Source organism: Lepisosteus oculatus, chromosome 1 (genome assembly GCF_040954835.1).
Source record: "Lepisosteus oculatus isolate fLepOcu1 chromosome 1, fLepOcu1.hap2, whole genome shotgun sequence".
Classification (NCBI taxonomy): domain Eukaryota; kingdom Metazoa; phylum Chordata; class Actinopteri; order Semionotiformes; family Lepisosteidae; genus Lepisosteus; species Lepisosteus oculatus.
In genome coordinates, this window is record NC_090696.1 from 44,061,475 (window position 1) to 44,081,852 (window position 20,378).

The window sequence follows — 20,378 nt, forward strand, 5'->3', positions numbered from 1 at the left end:
TGTGCGCGTTGTTTGAGTTATGTCGCATGGTTGGATTCTAAAGCCATCAAAAGAATCAACTTTGTGATTTACTGCTACAATTAATAATTGTCTCAGTAAATGCCCAAACCCTACAGAACTGGTGCCTTCAGAGAGCCACTATGATTACATATTTGGCGTCCCTGAACCGGCTTAATCTACATTATTTGGCGTCCCTGGCACGGGCGTGGCAAGACTGAAATGAGTCAACCAAGCGGAATAATTCAATATAAAACGCCGCGGGTTTCATACACGACAATACAGTGTGCTGAAAGCCGAAAGAAAAAGTTCCCCTTGCTCTTTAAGCAGTGCTTGATTGTTTTGTGATCTTTTGCGATCTACCGGGTTGATTGCATACTTGATCTTGTGGTTTTCTGTGGTAAAACTGTGATTTCGTACTTAAAAGTAATACTCTAAGTTTAACGATGGTTGCTAAAAGGTCTGAATTCGAGTCGCTATTAAGCACTCTCTCTAGCAGCGACAGGTCTGACCACGATCTCTTCCATATCTCCGTCAGCGGAGAAGCTAGTAGAATAAATCTCCATTCTCTGAGAGAGCTAGCGAAGGACATAGAGAGATTTGACCCCGCAGTGTCAGAGAATAATATCGAGAGTTATATTCAGGACCTCAGGTATAACCTGCAGTACCTGCCAAACGCCACAGAACAGGAGAAAGTGTTTCTGGTCAGGAAAACTACCAGCAGAGCTGTACATGAGTGGATGGCTAGGCAGATGAAAGAAGTCTGTAATGATTTTGAGCAGCTATGTCAAGCACTTATCGAAGAATACAGTGCGTTTATTGACCCAACTGCCGCGATAGCCGCCGCTCTTAACATTAAGCACGAGAGAGCAGAGTCCCCTCGCGAATATTACGAGAGACTTAGACGAACTTATTTTGGAGGGCGAAATGATGAGGGTTGCGAAGAGAACACACATTTCAAGGGTTTATTCATTGCGAATCTCCACCCGTCAGTCAGAAAGATGATCTTAATGCATACAGATGCACAGACCATGAAAATGACTGATATCAAGAGATTCGTGCAGAAAGCCTGGGAGTATGATGTCCAAAGTCGCTCTGAGCAAAAAGTTGCTAAAGCGACTGCGTTCGCCGTCAGAGCCAGCAGGCTTAATTCCCCCCTGCTCGAAGGAGCACAGGCTCCTGAGCTGGCTAAGCCCCGTTCCAAAGCACTCACACAGGACCGCACCCAGCGTCCTAAGTGCCATGAGAACACCGGGGGAGGGAAAGGGCTAGAAAAGGCTGAACAAAAGTATTCAGTAGCCGCCCGCCTGGCCAGGCTTGAACAAGCTTTATTAGGACAGGGACAACCGCTCCCCAAGGCTGCCAGAAGCGTGAATGAGCTGATACTCTCCACTGGAGGAGGCGGAGACCCGCCCCCTCTCCCTCCCTCAGTCTATCTGATTGAGCGGAAGGGTTCCTGCCTGGATAAGGTCAGCCACTCCCAAGCGAGTGCTGACTCCACCCCTGAAGTCACAGAGCAGGCAGTAAAACGCAGAGGAAAAGCAAGAAGCTTTTACCTCAAGGCTGCCATGGGAGATGTCTTACCCAGTGAGACACTGATTGACACTGAGGTTGAAAGGTGTTTGATGACACACGGCAAGCTCAAACGGGTAGAAAAAGAAAAGGGCATGCGACTCAGAGAGGAACCTTTGGTGAATCACCAGAAAGGCAAGGTGTGGAAACAGGTCAAGGCTCCTAAGCCTTCTGTACAGAAGGAAAGGGGGGCCAAGAGGCAGACTGTGCTCACACAGTGCCCACCGAACACAGAAGCCTATGCGGAGATTCCTTCTGTTCCCTCTGGACAAGAAATAAAAATATTTCCTTGTTCCCCAGATATACAGGGAAGTCGTGTCCCGGCTGAGGTCCCAACAGCCTCCCTGCCACAGGAGCGGTGCTCCAAGCAGCCGCCTGATCCACCAGGTAAAGCACACACCTTTTACATCCCTAAAGAGGAGCAGATCTCCCCACCTGGCAATGAGAAGGAGCTTTCCCTGTGCACCCTGGCACCCAAGAGGGTTCAGGAACACCACCCCGCAGTGGTGGAAGGGATCCAGATGGCAGGAGAGCAGGTTGGTGATGTAGCCCTCACCCTTAGCCCTGAGAGGTCCTCTATTAGTGAGGATCTGCTTGAGCAGCTGACACAGGGCCACCGCCAGGTGCCCTTGGTGCAACATTCACAGGTTAGACAGGAGGTCCAGCTCGACGCTGAGACTACTGCGCTGTGGACACACCTGATCCCAGATGCCGATTCCCTCTGCTTTGACCCAGGGAACCTGCAGTCAGGTAACATTATTTCTCACAACTACCAGGTAGTGAGTGAGACTGACCTGATTGTTCCTGCCTCAACGGCAGGGTTGCCAACACACCCAGTCCCCCAGAAGGGACAGAGAATGAAAGCCGAGCCGGTTTTCTTACAGCCACCAGCTCAGTCTGTCAGTCTGAGTCTGACCAACAGTGGTTCAGCCAGACTGGAGCTGGATGGTAAAGTCACCCGCCTGCCAGTGCAGATCATCGCAAAGAGAGGTGTCAGAATCCCCGCCTGCACTGACATGGGCCTGGTGAGTGATAGTGAGTTCAAAGACAGTGAACTAGCTATCCCAGTGCTGGGGCAGCTCCCTGAACCCCTAGCGAGGGAAGGGGGGAGCGAGCAGGTGTCCTACATCTACCCCCAGCGAACGATTGTAAACATGCCGATAGAGGGATTCCTCAATCAGGAAGTGTGCAGGGTGGACCTGAACAGTGAGAATGGGATAACAATCCCAGATCACTCAGGTGCTCCAGATGACCACTCAGCCGAGGGTCAGGCATGCTCCACCGCTGCACCGCCCCCTGCAGGGTTCCTAGAGCACAGGCATGAACAAATCGAAAAAGCAGATGCCCTGGAAACGGAGGAGCAGCATCAGCCGCTGCGTCAGATCTCCCCAGATTTCCAGGATGTTGGTGCCCAAGATGCCACAGGGCATACTGAGAAAGACACCATGTACATGCTGCACCAGCTTAGAAAGGCAACAGTCACTCAGAAGGAGATGACTGGGATCAGACACCCGAAAAGACTTTTGGGAGGACTGATTGCTGCCACCACTGTTGTGCATTTGCTATTTCTGGTAGGTTTGTGTGCTACTGGGACTCTCACCCTGACTGCCCCAAGAAGGCAGGTGTCAGAGATGCCAGAGGGTAGTGACAGACTGTATCGACAGCAGCAAAAGTTGGAAAGCTTAGGGAAAACCCTACAGGCAATTTCCTATGCAACAGGGTTAAACCTTATTCCCCAAACAGTGGACATGATTGTTGGGGTTATACAGTGGGTTTATGCTTGTGTGCAACAGGCCAGAATGTTGACACAAGACCTGTTAAGGGAGTTTAGTGCCACTGTAACCAGTCTAACCACGGCACAAATCCCAACCCACTTGATTCCACTCTTCTCAGTAGAGGAGTGCGTGACATTAACCCCATCGCTCATAGCTCACTCAGAAGGCAATCCAAGATTGAATTCGGTTCCAAATCTTGAGATGGGTATGGCTACCAAAGCTATCCATTGGCTGTGTCTAAACGATTCACCAATAAAGGGTGTAAAGGTACTAACGAGCAGAGGGAGGTTAATGAACCCCATGAAGAGCAGGTGGGAAGTAAATGGCTGGTTAGCACACCACATTTAACTGACACTATGACTTGTGACGGGCATGATACAGCTACCGCAATGCAGCTACCTAACCAATAGTTTTCCTGTAAGTTCCCGAGGAGGCCATAGTACAGCATGGTGACTTAATACTGTACGGTCTGGAACCAGACAATATAAGACCAAACTTGAGGTCATGGATGCCTTCAGGTGCCACACTAAGGAATTGGATAGAAATCCAAGAAACAGTAAGCCCTGAAGAGGTACAGGTAGTTAGTTTGCTTTAATGGAAAAAACCTCCAAACCACCCTAGCAGATACCCAACACAGGTGTTGTGGTTTATCGGGGGGCTGGGAACAGGAACTGTTGTTATTGTAACACTACTGCCAGGTAGCTGGATCATGACCGACAGTGTACTCTGAATGATGTAGTCTCACATCAAGATGTACTCTGGGTAGCATGAATGAGTCAAAGGTAGCATGTCAAAAGAAAGGAAGTGACTTCTCCCCAAATATCTACTACAGAGGTATCAGATATTGACAGTGAACTTCCTCATGTGTAATTCCTAGACTGAGATAATGTCTCCTACCGTGTTTATACATACTCCAGATGTTATTCAACCTGTTTGTATCCAATGCTGGTTCCGGTATGAATTCTCGAGGAGTAATGTAGACATTTAAGATTAATGTTCTAATGGCAAGGGACATCACTTAACTCTGTTTTGTTTTGAAGGCAACAATGCCTCGGGACCTCGTGGCCTTCAAAAAGGGGGGATATGTAGCGGTGAGGCTTAATAATAAGGCAGAATTAAGTGTTTCTGAGCTTTCCCAAATTAGGCCTCATTTCTCTGTTCATCTCTGTGGTGCAGCCACAGAGAAACCATTCATGCAAGGTGATTTAAGGTCCAAGGACAGCTCCCAAAGGGGGATGCACTTAGCTAAGCCTGGCTATCATGATCAATGGTCACCCATTGGCGCCTATCTGTCTAGGGAGTGCCAGTTGGACATCTGGACTGCATTACTAAGTGTCAGGAGTAAGTGACTCATATCTCACCTTGATCAACCAATCAGGGACTGGTAGGGCCGAGTAACCCACGTGGGACTCTGATGCCCATGGAACTTTCAGCCAATCAATGAGCTGAAGTTCCTCCAGGTAAAAACAGGCAACACAGAGAGCCTGAGAGATTCAGATTCAGATTCAGGTTCAGATTCAACAAGATTTTGTAAGATTCTAAAGGGCAGGACGGCCCAGGAGCAGAGGGCTCCCAAGGGCAGGACATTCTCGCAGCGCGCCTCCTGACCATCCTGAGACTCAGCCCGGACAACCACGGAACGGCCAGTGTGTCCGAGTGCCAGAACTTTCCTTTGTTCTAAGAGTCTAGAGTGGAGGTTGCCAGAGAGTAACCAGCAGCAGGCCTCCTGAACAGGTCGGAACTGTGGACAGCTGAATCACTATTCAGAACTAGCTCTTCATCAGGAACGAACCGGTCCTCTTCCTGACTTGCTAGGACCCACAGTCATCTTTTCTCCTGTGCACAAACTTTGCTAGTTAAAGCCAACAGTGAGCATCAGCAGCGCACCGTCGCAAGCCGCACATCACAGCCTGGCACGGAGCCAGAGAGCGCGGATTGGACAGCAACAGCCTGCAACTGTTTCTTTGTGCCCGCAGGAGATCTGAATCCCCAGAGATTGGATGAGTATTCAGCTTCAATGCATTACAGCTCGAGAATTCAATTGTTATCCCAACCAGTTGATATCAATTTAATTCCTAAGAGTTATGTACTTGTTTGAGTATCTAATGTAGAAGTTGTAACCAAGTTCACTTTACGAAACGGTCTTAATGAATGATATACTGAACGTATTTCCTCTTGATGTGTAACTCTTTGTAACTGATTGAATATATAATGTTTGTATTCTGATAACCCTCTCGCTAAGATCTGTTAGGTTTATATGCATATTCTATGTATTAATAAATGTATCCTCGTGTATTAGTACCTGTGTGTGCGCGTTGTTTGAGTTATGTCGCATGGTTGGATTCTAAAGCCATCAAAAGAATCAACTTTGTGATTTACTGCTACAATTAATAATTGTCTCAGTAAATGCCCAAACCCTACAGAACTGGTGCCTTCAGAGAGCCACTATGATTACATATTTGGCGTCCCTGAACCGGCTTAATCTACAAAGGCTTCAACAATGCTTGTAGTTTTTTACTTGATGTTCTAATCATTATTCTCATCAGAAGTACTGAATTGTATTGGTATTTACCACTGCAATTTACTTTTTGATTTACCCTGTCAACATGTCTGGTAATTCACATACAGATTGATCTGATGGGTCTATTGGGTCTCAAGGATTGTTAGGATTACTCAGGAAATAACAAGAAGTGGAGAGATTAGAAAAACTGGACTTTTTTTGAAAAACTTTTTTTTCAAGAGGATTTTTATAGGAAAATGATACCCAGAACCTTCACATTTATTCAGATGAAAAGGTTTAATTATTATATGTTATTCTCAGTCACAGAGGTCTAAAGGGAGTTTGGGAGTTTCAGCTCAACAATGAGCACATGTCTGTAGTAATATAATATACTATTGCCAATAGGGTTTTGACACTGGTTTTCTGTATTCTATTTTTCTATTTTATCTTATTTGCCACATTTATTTAATCTTCTTTTTATCATGCTGGTGAGTCTTGCAAATTTCTACATAAAATCCACATGATGCATAGTGGCAAGTCTCAAACTATACAGGCAGCATGCTAAATACCAAGTTGTTATACTTTCCTACTTATATCGTTTATTAAACTTTGCCTATTTAAATGCCTATATAAATTGTAATGATTTTCCAACAAAGATTATTCTGTCTTCTGGGATATCTGCTATTTAATATCAATAAATGTATCCCCTTTTGGATCTTGGAAAGGACAGATGCTTTAATAGCATCAGTCATCCTTCTGGAGTTTATAATTACACCCCCCCCACACACAAAAAAAAAGAAAAAAAAACACTGATTTTCGTCTTGATTTCCCTGTTGACTTCACTCATTCTGAATGTTTTCTTTTAATTCTGGTATTATGTGAACAGCAATTACTGAGGTATTGAGTGCTTTCTAGGCATTCTGTTAACCAATGTCTTGGTAGATTTGGTATTTCTGTTTTGTGATTGTACTTGTGTGTGTTTCTGATTACTAGATAAATCTAACCGATAGAGAACAACTCTTTCATTATACAGTATGTACATAGTTTTGAACTAGAGTGACAGTTATAAAAAATAATCTTCATGTCTAAATATCAGGAGCTGTCTTACCTGGTGACTTTCTGTCTTATGTTGTCTTAAAAAAACATTTTTAAACATATACTGTATATGTTTTTAAAATTAACAGACAATAAGCCAGACATTTCGGGTGGCTATTGGCATGTAAAGTGGAATTAATTATGGGCATTAGTACCACTTTATTTTTAAAGAATAGGCAAATCTATTACATTCAGACAAAATTCAAAGATATAGCACAGCACACAGTCAAAACCAGCTCACATGTATAAATGTGACAGCCTTCAGCAAGATTTTAATAACTTGCTGTACTCTATGAATTTGCATGAGCTACTGTATGGTTCTGCTGGCCTCATTTCACTCAGCAGTGGGAATAAACAGGATGACTGAAAAAAGTCTAAGAGTCTGAACATGTAAAGCAGTGAATGAAAGGTTACACTTAATAACATAACTTTCTAAATTTCCACAAGTCACAATATTTGTATTAGAATACAAAGATAAATGAATGAACTGCTGTAAGAGGCTGTCAGCAGCAAAACCAAAGAAGACAGAAGGCAGACAACTTCTTTTTTCTATTTTTTAAAAAACAAGGTTTATATAAGTAGCTTATTAACTTATTTACAGTATTTCTTGCTAAATTGGGTTATATGTTTAACTGTAAACATTATGTACATATGCCTAAAAGAAGCATACACCTCTTTCTATTCACTAAGGTACCTCATTGTCTCAGAGAGATAAGAAAATGCAAAGAAAAGCTTGCATGCAGAATGTCATTACTCTTGCCCACTAAATTACTGCTTTCCTGTTGCTGAAATTTTTACCCCCCAAGTAAATGCACCTCTTATTTTCTACATATTTCTTAGATACACTTGCACTCAAAATAAAAGATACATGACCCACAGCAATCTCTGCAACCAAAGTGCACAGCAAACGTATAACTTGAAATGTTATATGTATGGGACCCAGCTATGCCAATATTTTTGTCTGCTGGGTATAAGAACACTTCTTCGCTTCCTACACTGTCTATGTCCCTGACCTCTACAAGTGATACATTGATGAGGTCTTCCCTCATACATCAAGGACACCAACTACGCACTCCAACTTTTCAATGATTTCGTATTCCAGGGTCCCGAATGCTACATTTTTACCATGGACATCACATCTCTTTACACCGTCATTCCCCATAATGACAGCCTTACAGCCCTCAAGCACACACTGGACAAACACACAGTGCTTAATCCACCCACCCACACCCTGGTATGCCTTGCAGAATTGGTACTCACACTGAATGAATTCTCATTCAATAACCTTTTATACCAACAGGTGAGTAGAGTTGCCACGAGCACCAGAACTAGCTATGCTATGCCAATATTTTTGTCAGCTGGGTAGAAGAACGCTTCTTCGCTTCCTACACTGGCTATGTCCCTGACCTCTACAAGTGATACATTCATGACTGCGTAGGTGCCGCCACATGCTCTAACGACCAGTTTGAGCGCTTTCTGCATCATTTCACCAACTTCCACCCATCCCTCAAATACACAGTTAACATATCTCCCACAACACTTCTGTTTCTAGACATCAACGTCTCCATCAACTACCCCCGACTCTCCACTTCAGTCTATTACAAACCCATGGATTCACACAGCTATCTCCTGTATAGCTCATTTCACTCCAAACACACTAAAAACTCTCTCCTTTATTCACAGTTCCTTCAGCTATGACGATTATGCCCTTTACAGGGTCCTTGCCAGAGCCAAAAACACCCCTCGGACCATCAACTCAATCAGGATCTCCCGCCGTAACAACTGCATTCCTTTGGTGCTTCCCTGCCACCACAACACACTTCTTATCCCCAGGACTATTTACAACAACTTTTCAATCTTACAGGATGATCCCTCCATTGGGGTGCTTTTTTCTGACAGCCCCATCATCTCATATCGCCGACCACCTAACCTGTGTAACCTTCTTGTTCACAGCTCCCTTGACCGCCCTCAGCAACCATCCACACCAGGCACTTTCCCTTGTAACAGAGCTCACTGTATCACCTGCAAGTACACATCTAACACCACACTCATTCAAGGCCCCTCAGGACAATTCCAGATCACACAGATGGCATCTTGTACCTCCAGCAACCTTATTTACTGGATCTCTTGCAGTAAATGCCCAGCCATCTACATCGGAGAAACAGGAAGGAGTCTCGGAGACCGTTTCAGAGTACATGCAAGGGCTGTGAAGATTAAAGATTTCTCCAAGCCCATTGTCTCTCATTTCACCTCTGGCAGCCATGACCACTCGAATCTTTCCATCTGTGTTCTCAAAGACGGTTTTCCGAACTCATACATCAGAAAGACAACTGAAACCAAAATTATCCTGCAGCTAGGATCACTGCTTCCCCATTCTCTTAACGACAGACTACTTTTCTTCTAAATTCTCTCTATTCATTGCAGGTTTCATTTCACACCTCTGTACACCTATCCTGACTTCACACCTCTTGATTGGCCTCTCTTTCTGTCCCCTGCTCCAGCACCTCAATCCTCCTCTCTCCCAGCTTTTGTTCTCCCGCTACAGTACATTACCTTTGCTTTCTGCCCTGTCTTTCTCACACCTGAAGGCTCCACAGACGAAACGTAGTGTTTTCTTTCTTCTTTTTCAGCATGGAATAAACCTATTACTTGTTCACTTGAAATGTTGCAGAGTAGCCATTGTCTGGACAAAATGATAACTATTTTAAGTAACAACACTGAGAATTGGTAAAAAAATAAAGGATCTTGTAAGGAACCAATTTAAATGACCACACAAATTATGATAAAAGTAAAACAAACAATGTGTGTCTCCCACTGATCCTCTTTTCGTTAATGAGAATGGTCTAGTAGGGTTTCACAACAGATTTCTCTTTGATCTGAAGAAAATCATAACAAAATCTGGATTTTCTGCTAAAACAGTTATTTTGCTTTCATTCCATTTGGTTAAGTGTGACCTCCTCAGCAGATTGCCAATGCCTGTCATACCATGAACTACATTAAAACCAACACTGATGTTTTTAAATGAGCACTTCTTCAGCTTTCTAATTACCTGAAGGAGTCCAATAGTCGAGGTCATTTGTCTCAGAGGGCCAATTTTCTCAAATTTGCCTTGTCATAATAATATCATTATTGTGTATTTGTGTATATTTAAATTTACATTTGTCTCTTTGAAAAAGTGGACAGATATTATTAGTTAACAAGTCAATAGCCAGGTATGATGAGAAGAGCTGGCGTCACGCTCCTACTCTGTTTTGTCTCTTGTTTCCGGTGCTTTGCTGTCCTTCCGGTCTCTCTCTCTCTGGGGCTATATATTTCTGGGTCTTTCATTTGCCTTCGCTCAGCATTGACGTTTGGATGTCCTGAGACCTGCCTAGCACTAGGTCACCCCACATCCGCTACCTGAGGGCATAGGTTTCTATATGGCATTTCCTGAACAGCTGAGCCTGGGCCTATGCCGCTACGCATAGGGTCTTTTCTCACTCTCCTGTCATTTCACGGTTTGTCCCTTCCAACATCCGTGACAGTTGGTTTGTTAGCAAGTATATGTGTGAATGGAAAGAGGTCTGTTTCAGTCAGCAAAGGTCTCGCTACTAGTTGCAGGAGGAGTTCAGAAGTTGGCCAAATTATCAGGTGGAGAGTTGGAGATAATTATGAAAGGGTTCACAAGGACTGATGTACATTAGAACTGTATTTTAAAATTATACAGTATATATATTTCAGTACCTGAGCTAATTTGTATTCTTTGCTTTTCCTGATGCAAAATATAAGAATATCAAATCATAAGATGCTGATATCAGATATGTAGGGGTAAAAAGAGGAATTTTGAAGTTAAAGATTAAGTGGAAGCACTTCAATAAACCAAAAATACTGTAGATAGCAGTAATAGCGATTTCAAAAGGAAATTATAAGCAGATGTTATAGCATGCATACATATAGTCAAAATATCTGCTATAAGATATTTAATCTGTATGGGCATCTCAGAACACTGGAAAACTTTGAGGAGCAAAGTGATTTTAGCATGCAAGGATATTGAAAGAAGGAGAATTGACATAAAGGTGGAAAAATGAGAAACACTTCCAGACATTACAGAAGGAACTGAGGGTTAAACTAGGACATCCAGTATTAACTTTGACATCTGAAGGTAGTGTATGTTGTTTCAGAGGAACCGTATCTGAAAGGGCTGGAACTGAGCGTGGATTCAGATTGTCATCCAGAGCCAAGTCCTTGAACTTGTAAATATGGAAATAAGAAACAGTTTGAGATAATGTTGAGATCTGAGTTGACCAGAAGTTATGTGGTAGAGAAGGCCATTTGAGTCAACACAGTAATTTCATGACAGGTCAGGAGGATGATCTTCCTTTATTGATTATAAGAACGACTGTAAGGTTATCTACTACAATAAGAACCAATTTGTGATTTTAGATGAGGCCCTAAAGAGAGGCAGCCATGACAATTGGAAATTAGTTTTGGGGAGTCCACAGAAAGAGAGTAAGAGTAGATGTAATTAGGAGAATAATGAGGTAAAATTAATGCTTGGCCTTAGGGAATGATTTGCATGCTGTAAATGAGGTAAAAAAATCTGTTCCCCCCTCTGTAAGATTTGGTTGACAAACAGGTAGATAGAATTCATAAAGATACAACTGAATATTGTTAAGCTTATACTGTAACAAGTCAAGGAGGTAGAAAAATCTTCAGAATAATGAAAATAATTCCAAGGAAGAATATATGAGGGACCAGATGGTTTGCCTATAAAAAAAAACAGAGATCAAGGCAAATAAAGCTCTTGGGGGTGAAATGGTAAAATCAACTGTAAGAAAATCATCAAGATGAAGGAGAAGGGGAAGTTTGTAATTATTTACAAGGATCCAGCAGAGGTCTTAAACTAGCACAACTCCAGTCCTGCAGGGCCGCAGCATCTGCAAATTGTGGTTCCACCTCTGCTCTCAATAACCTAACTGAGCTAATCTTTAGCTTAATTGGAGTAATTTAACACTCTTCAAAGGTCGTCAGCAGTTGATGAATTAAAAGAGACTTAGAAAACCTGTGGGATTCCAGGCCTCAAGAACTGTAGGTCTGTAGTGGTGAAACTTTTAGGGTATCTCCAGGCAAAAATTTAACACACTGTAAAAACTTTTTTTCTGTCATAATAGACCAAAGAGATGTCACAAATCAGAGTAGAGACATGAGTATGAAGGCATTGGAGATGTCTGCTTAGGAAAGGTAAATGCTAATGGCCTTGTTTCCTTAATGCGAAAATTGTAAGAAAGGGAGAGTGAATGGAACAGATGAAAAGAAGAAAGGCCACAGAGTAAATAACGTAGTGGTTGCCATTTCTTCATGGGACATTGGCAGGGAGACACCGAGGGGGGTAGGGCTCTTATATGTTCAGGAGAAGCTGGAGTAAGTGTTAGGTTTCCAAGGTGACAAAGATGATGCTGGAGGAAATACAGTGAATGCTGCGAGTTCATGCCAGAACTGATCTTAAGCTAGAAAAACTGTCCTTTCTCTTTTGTTTTCAGATACTGGTTTGGTTTGAATTAGGAATTAGAAAATTAGTACATGATGATCTTTGTACATGATTGTGTAAGACTTAAATCACTTAGACTACATTAGTAAAAAAAAGCTTGGATTGGGGCTTGGAATAATTTGGAAAAAGTTTGGGGGCCATATCAATCATTAAGAATAGTTTTTTAAGAGCACATGAGGCAAATGGATAAAGAGGGTGGTGTTGGTATGAAACAGGTAGGAGATTTACCACAGAAATTAAACAGAGTTTAATTAAATTAAAAGAAGAAGGACAATCACAAAGATCTCTAGATTGGAAAGGTCTTAAGAACAGCTATGTTTAAAGACTTCTTTAATGCTTCCTTTGTCAGAATTTAATGGAAAGAGACAGCATGGTGGGAAAGAACGAGAGGGGAAAGGATCAGGACCAATCTCGGAGACAGCTGCAGGCCAGAGGTTTTAAATGTGAAATTGATATGATTATATGGTGCAGGTGAAGGACCTGATTCTTGCAAAAATGTGGCAGTAAAGATGTAAAGCACCCTAGTAGAAATAGTTCTACTGGGGTAAATGAGCTGCAGCTTTAGTGTCAAATTGTTATTGGTATTTGTAGAAGAAAGAGCCCTCAAAGCAACAGAGAACAAACTACAGAAGCCAATATCAAGGCAATGGAACATTTAGAAAATGGAAAAAAATAAGGTTAGGGGATTTAAGCTGAGAAACAGTTCTGCTGTAGTAAAAACAATTCTATGCAGACATGAATTAATGGAGAAAAAGAAGAGATATGCAAGATTGATGTCTGCACCTCTTACAATATGCATTCCTAGGGACAGTAAAGATCAAGGCATTGGGGGGATAGGGGAGAGAAAAGGGCTGTGGAGACACAGAAAGATTTAGTGAGAGTTAGCTGCAAAAGTATCAGAGGGAAGGATATGGGAAATTGCTAACTGTGTCAAGGGGACTGAAGCAAAGGGTTATGAAATTAGAGACTGAAGGAGGTACAGTACAAAAGATAAAGAAAGATGAGAGGAACAGATAAGGGTCATTTAGATGCAATGTGAGGAAGTTGGAAGACAGGTACCAACACTGAGCTATACTGGATGCCAGTGGACTGGACAGAAGGATGAAACTTGGATACATTCAATACTTAGAGGGACACTTAGATAGTGAAGTTGGGAAAAATACATTTTCAGCTTGAGAAAGTAGTTGAACGAACTCCTAGTCTAATCTTAGACAAAAAAAAAAGGGATACAAGTATGTTAAATCTTCAATGGCACTTATATAGTAAACCTAGCAGATTTCTTCAGAATCGACAGTGAAACATGACCCAGAGGGCATAAATGGAAACTATGTAGTGGAAACTTGTAAATTTGTCTTCTGAAAAACAAAATTACAGTTTGTATTCTTTTCAAAATGATGAATTTTATATTTTACCAATTTAACATAAATGTGTAGCGGCAAGTCTTCTTAAAAATACAGGAATTAAGTTTGCTGCTCCCTTGCCAGTCCCTCTCTCCCTCATCTCAGTGGTGCTGGATACAGTGAGACCATTCCATTTGGTTCACATTTAAGGTGTTTTTCTAGCTGATAGAGTTTCCTGATAAGGAACAGCTCCCAAGGCTGACATTCACCAGCCACCCTAATAAATAGTCATCTCTGGTGCCTTACTGTCTGGGAGATTACTTGGGAGTGTCACATCCCAGGTTGTTTACAACCCCAATTTCAGAGAGCATGGCTACTCATCCTCCACCTCGATCAGCCAATCAGGAACTGGTAGGGCAGGGTCTCGAATGCCCGCGGAACATTCAACCAATGAACGACCATAGTTCCTCCAGATAAAACAGGCAGCACAGGGCATAGAAAGAGAGTCCTCCAGGACATTCTCAGACTCATCTCGTTCAATTATGTAACAGCCAGTGGGTCCAAGTGCCAGGACTTTACTTTGTTCTAAGAGTCGAGAACAGAGGTCACCCACGTGTAACCAAAGGATCTGCCCGAGGTTAGCCCAGCAGCAACTCTCGAAATTGCCGGTACCCACCGCAAACGCTTGCCTGATCGACAAGTGAACTGTCAATAACTGAATATCAGTATTCAGGACTAGCACTACATCGGGAACGAACTGGTCTTCTTCCCGTCTAAAGAGTGTGACTTGCTTGGACCCGCAGTCACTTTCCATGTGCCAGTGAAGGAGGGGGGGTTGTACTTGCAGTGCATCAGTATAGGGCTACGCCGCCCTCGTGTTTGGGGTGCTTATCAATCTCAGTGCATAACAAGGAAGATTAATAAACATAAACATAATCTCATGGTTAAATAGTCAAGTCTAGCCATGTGTGAGTCTAGTCTCACAGAGCTTCAACAGCAGATGACAACTTGTGAGTTAGATTAAGAATGAATAAAAGCATTTCATTAATTACGTGTTTGCATTTGTCTGGGTGCTGACAAAGTAAAAAAACAATTTCTTTTTGACAATGAAGAACTGTGTGTGTGTCTCTCTCTCTGCTGGCGTTTGTAATCGTTTTTAAATACATTTTAACAAAGTAATGTACCATAAAAGTATTGTGAGACATATTTGGGTTAACATGCTCAGTGTTCAGTGTGTGGTAATTTGTTTGGTGCGAGTGAAATTTAATCTCTGACCCAGGGAAAAGTGTGGTGTGGACGGCTGAGGAGAGAATGCAGGCTCGCGCTGTGTCCGTTACGCTTTTTTTTCTTTTTCTGGTTTGGTCGGATAATTTTTGTTTTTGTTTTATCAATAAAGTTTGATAATCGGACAGTGAAAGCTCTGTTGTCCTTCACATGAATGCCTGAAACCTTGTACCGAACCCACGATTTTACAGTATTTTTTCTTTAAAATACCAATAACAGCAACATACAGTTTACATAATATGTTGATGTTCCAAAATTAATATCGTTTATTACCTTTATGACCTTCGTTATGCTCTTCGTTAATGTCTAAGCCGGAACACATCATTATATCTCATGTTCTATTTCTTTTAAAAAAAAATAAAAATCATTTGCCCAATCTAACAGTATTGTTGTTATTGTTTTTATTCTGTAAAGCGCTTTGAGGAGCCACCTTTAAAGGCGCTATATACAATAAAGTTCATTATTATTACTAATTTGCTGGACAGAGAGGTGAACATTATTATGCAGAAGAAAAAGATAGCAATTTACGTTGCATTGTGCATTGTGCTGCTGGAATACAGTTTTAAATAATTAAAAGTCTAAAGAGTATCAGCTTTATTTATGGGTTGTAATTTAAAAAAGGTCAGAAACCGCACTCAAAATGCAATTTAGAGATTTCTGGCAAGAGGAGACACCCAAATTAATAATGTAACATGCCACTGTTTGTGCATGAATAAGGTTATACTGCTATTTCCTTAGATACTCTACGCAATTCCATGGGTTTTTTTTTTTTGAATCCCCAGCGGAACCGGGCATCCATAAGAATCAAGTAATAGGTTTATTCCATGCTGAAAAAAAGAAGAAAGAAAACACATTCCATAAGAATCAGCACTTTTATATAGCGCCTTTAAAGGTGGCTTCTCAAAATGCTTTACAGGATAAAAACAACAATAACAACAACAACAATATTGTATTTCATTGCACTTTGACAGATCGTCCTTAAATCAATTGTTGATTTAGTGTGACAGTAACCCTAACACTAACCCTATTTTATTTTTTCAAAGAAATGTTTGTTAAAAAAAAAGTCATGGCTCCAGCTGGATTCAAACACCCAACGTGTGATGTGTAAGTCAGGACCCTAACCCACAGCGCCACTGGCAAGGTCACATAAGGAGTGTTGAAAAAGCCCTATAGAACATTATCAACAGACATCGTACAGCATGTACTATTCTTGTGTTGCGGTACATGAATATAATTATATCATTATTAATTTCTTTAGATACGCGATTCCATATTATATTCCCTTTTAATCAAATTCTAAAAGTATGCTTGTTGACTCCGGTATCACGTTAGTTAAAGATTTCGATGCTTAAAATGTTTAGGGAAAAATGGAATACTGGTGTGTATGTTTTCTTTAAAGTACCGAGACCAGCCATATACTGTATTTTTGTGTTCCAAAATTAATATCGTTTATGGCCTTCACACGCGTTACAGTATGCTCCTATTCTTTTTATGCTCAGCTACTAAGATTTCCCTTTAGTGGTAAAATTCCATATAAATATTCAATACTTAAACGGGCACAGTAAAGACATTAAAAATTTTCTACGACCGACCAACCCCTGTCGGTCAACCAATCACGTACCACGGTATTTTGCGTCATCTCGAGTCACGATGCGCGATGACGTAGCCAATTACCCCCGGTACGTGCCTGTGCCGCACACTTTGAATGGCTGAATCTGTAAATGAATGGTATACTGGATGTATGTCCCTCTTGGTTTGTAACTCTTCGTTATCGAATATATGCCTTTTGTATTCTGCTAACCCTCACTCTTAAGATCTGTTATGTTTATATGCACATTTTATGTATTAATAAATGTATTGTTGTGTATTAGTGTACTTGTTTGTGTGTTGCTGAGTTATCCCGCAAGGTCAGTTTTCTAATAGCATCAAAGAATCATTTTGTGACTTACTGCTACAATTAATATTTGTCCCAGTAAATGCACAAAACCCCTACAAATGTTACATACTGTAGATTAAGCCGGCCCAGGGATGCCAAATAATGTAGGGAAAACCGGTTCAGGGACGCCAAATATGTAACGTTGCCATAGCCAAAATGTAATGTAGTGGCTCTCTGAAGGCACCAGTTCTGTAGGGTTTGGGCATTTACTGAGACAATTATTAATTGTAGCAGTAAATCACAAAGTTGATTCTTTTGATGGCTTTAGAGTCCAACCATGCGACATAACTCAAACAACGCACACACACAGGTACTAATACACGATGATACATTTATTAATACATAGAATATGCATATAAACCTAACAGATCTTATCGAGAGGGTTATCAGAATATAAAAGGTATATTCGGTCAGTTACAAAGAGTTATACATATCAAGAGGACATACGTTCAGTATATCATTCATTAAGACCGTTTCGTAAAGTGAACTTGGTTACAACTTCTACATTAGATACTCAAACAAGTACATAACTCTTAGGAATTAAATTGATATCAACTGGTTTGGATAACAATTGAATTCTCGAGCTGTAATGCATTGAAGTTGAATACTCATCCAATCTCTGGGGATTCAGATCTCCTGCGGGCACAAAGAAACAGTTGCAGGCTGTTGCTGTCCAATCCGCGCTCTCTGGCTCCGTGCCAGGCTGTGCTGTGCGGCTTGCGACGGTGCGCTGCTGATGCTCATTGTTGGCATTAACTAGCAAAGTTTGTGCACAGGAGAAAAGATGACTGTGGGTCCCAGCAAGTCAGGAAGAGGATCGGTTCGTTCCTGATGAAGAGCTAGTTCTGAATAGTGATTCAGCTGTCCATAGTTCCGACCTGTTCACGAGGCCTGCTGCTGGTTACTCTCTGGCAACCTCCACTCTAGACTCTTAGAACAAAGGAAAGTTCTGGCACTCGGACACACTGGCCGTTCCGTGGTTGTCCGGGCTGAGTCTCAGGATGGTCAGGAGGCGCGCTGCGAGAATGTCCTGCCCTTGGGAGCCTTCTGCTCCTGGGCCGTCCTGCCCTGGAATTCTCCTTTGAATTCCCTTTAGAATAGTCCACAGAATCCTCTCCAGAATCCCTTCTGAATCTGAATCTGAATCCTGTTGAATCTTGTTGAATCTGAATCTGAATCTGAATCTGAATCTCCCAGGCTCTCTGTGTTGCCTGTTTTTACCTGGAGGAACTTCAGCTCATTGATTGGCTGAAAGTTCCATGGGCATCAGAGTCCCACGTGGGTTACTCGGCCCTACCAGTCCCTGATTGGTTGATCAAGGTGAGATATGAGTCACTTAGTCCTGACACTTAGGAATGCAATCCAGATGTCCAACTGGCACTCCCTAGACAGATAGGCGCCAATGGGTGACCATTGATCATGATAGCCAGGCTTAGCTAAGTGCATCCCCCTTTGGGAGCTGTCCTTGGACCTTAAATCACCTTGCATGAATGGTTTCTCTGTGGCTGCACCACAGAGATGAACAGAGAAATGAGGCCTAATTTGGGAAAGCTCAGAAACACTTAATTCTGCCTTATTATTAAGCCTCGCCGCTACAATACAAACATCTTGGTTTTCACGAGCAGTTTTCAGAATATGCTTGAAACATAATTGTGTCCTTGAAAACATAACTTTTGCATATCATTGCTGAATGTTTTTGAGTTTTAAACAAAAGAATAAAAAAGTTAATTCCATGTTGAAAAGAAGAAATCAAAAACATTTTCTGCATCGAGCCTTTATCAGGTGTGAAGGAGAAAGCGAGAGAGAATGCACAGATATGAAGCCATGGAGAACCAAAGAAAAAACAAGAGAATGAGCAGAGCAGTTAAACAAGTGTCCAAAATTCCTGTCATGACGGTGTCCTTAAACTTGCGATTGCCTTGGGAAACCATCACATTCTCACAAGGGTTCAGAGTTTTCCAAGGTTTGCTGTTCTGTCTAGAACCCCTTTTTGTGATCTTTGTTAATTAGCAATTTCCTGCTTAATTTTTCAATTCCTGGTTTTCTGTCTAAAGCCCAGTCACCACTTTGATGGTGCTTCATAATTTTTCATTTCAGCCCAGTTTACCTTACTTGCACTACTGCTTTCACTCTCCACATCTCTACTGAGCAAGGAAGCTCTTCACTCTGAGCAGAAGTTGCAGTCTTGCCTGCCCTGCAAACCCACTTGGTCCCCTTTTTTAGGAGGTTTGCTATTCAGTTTCTGTCGTACTGTACCAGGGGTTCCCTTTTTTCTTCTCTGACCCAGAGAAGTCTGTCAGGCAGTTTTCTACCTCAAGCTTGTACTCCGCTCTGTGCACAGCAGTTTTCTGGCTGAAGCCTGACCTGCAGAGTTTGGTCCTCTGTCTCAGGAGGCTTACTATTCGCTTCTCCCATACCTGAGGCTCCCTGTTTCCAGCCTGCGGATCGTGTTTGCTCGCAATATCTCAGCTCCAAGATAGCACTTTGCTGTGCTCAGCAGGTTTTGCTTTAAATCCAACCAGCCTCCGTTCTGTGCAGCAGTCTCTGCAGCTTCATTCTGTGCAGCTGTCTAACCAGCCTTAATACAGCACTTTTCTTTGTGAAGCAGTCTCAGCAGCCTCCAGCCAGCCTTCACTCTGCTGAGTCTCAGTGGTCTCAAGCCTACCCTTCAAACCCATCCAGCTCCTTCCCAGGAGGCTCACCATTCAGTTTTTCCCATATCCAAGACTCCCTATTTCTGACTGGTGGGCTATGTTTGGCAGCAATTTTGGCTTGCACAGCACAGCAGACCCAGCTCACAGCAGTAACAAGGTGAAGCAACTTCACCTGCTAACCTGCTCTACGCATTGCCTGACACAGCAGTCTTGGATTCAAGCCTTCATTCTTTTCACTCGAAACTGCGTCAACCCTCAAGCTTTACCAACCTGAAAACTTGGTACTCATGAGGACTGTCTTTCAGAGCCTATTCAGTTCACTTCTCAGGGGGTCTAGCTATGCAGTTTCTTTATATCATAGCCACCCTTTTTTCGACTGATTGACTATTCTGTAGCCTCTTTTTGCCAGGGATGCAGTTAGATGGCTTCTCCTGGATCCATCGTGTCTCCCCATTTCTTTTCTTCCCCATTACTGATCTGCCTGAGATGATTAAGCCCTGCTGGCCAGCAATCAATCATCTCATTGTCACCTTTCACTTTTCACTCTCCAGTCTCTTGCACTTGGGTTCTGACAAATCACCACCTACAGTACATAGCTGTATCCAGTTGTAACATTACAGCCTAGAGATCAATTTCCATCTTTCAGGTAAGCACTTGTTGATACATAAAAAATAATAACAGAATAACAGCAGTAAAAA

The 20,378-nt window shown here is 42.2% G+C and overlaps 1 protein-coding gene across 5 annotated transcripts in view; it reads right to left on the reverse strand.

Moving 5' to 3' along the window:
- Positions 1 to 20,378, reverse strand: part of slc2a9l2 (solute carrier family 2 member 9, like 2) — a 328,902-nt gene that overhangs the window by 209,787 nt on the left and 98,737 nt on the right. The window lies entirely within an intron of this gene.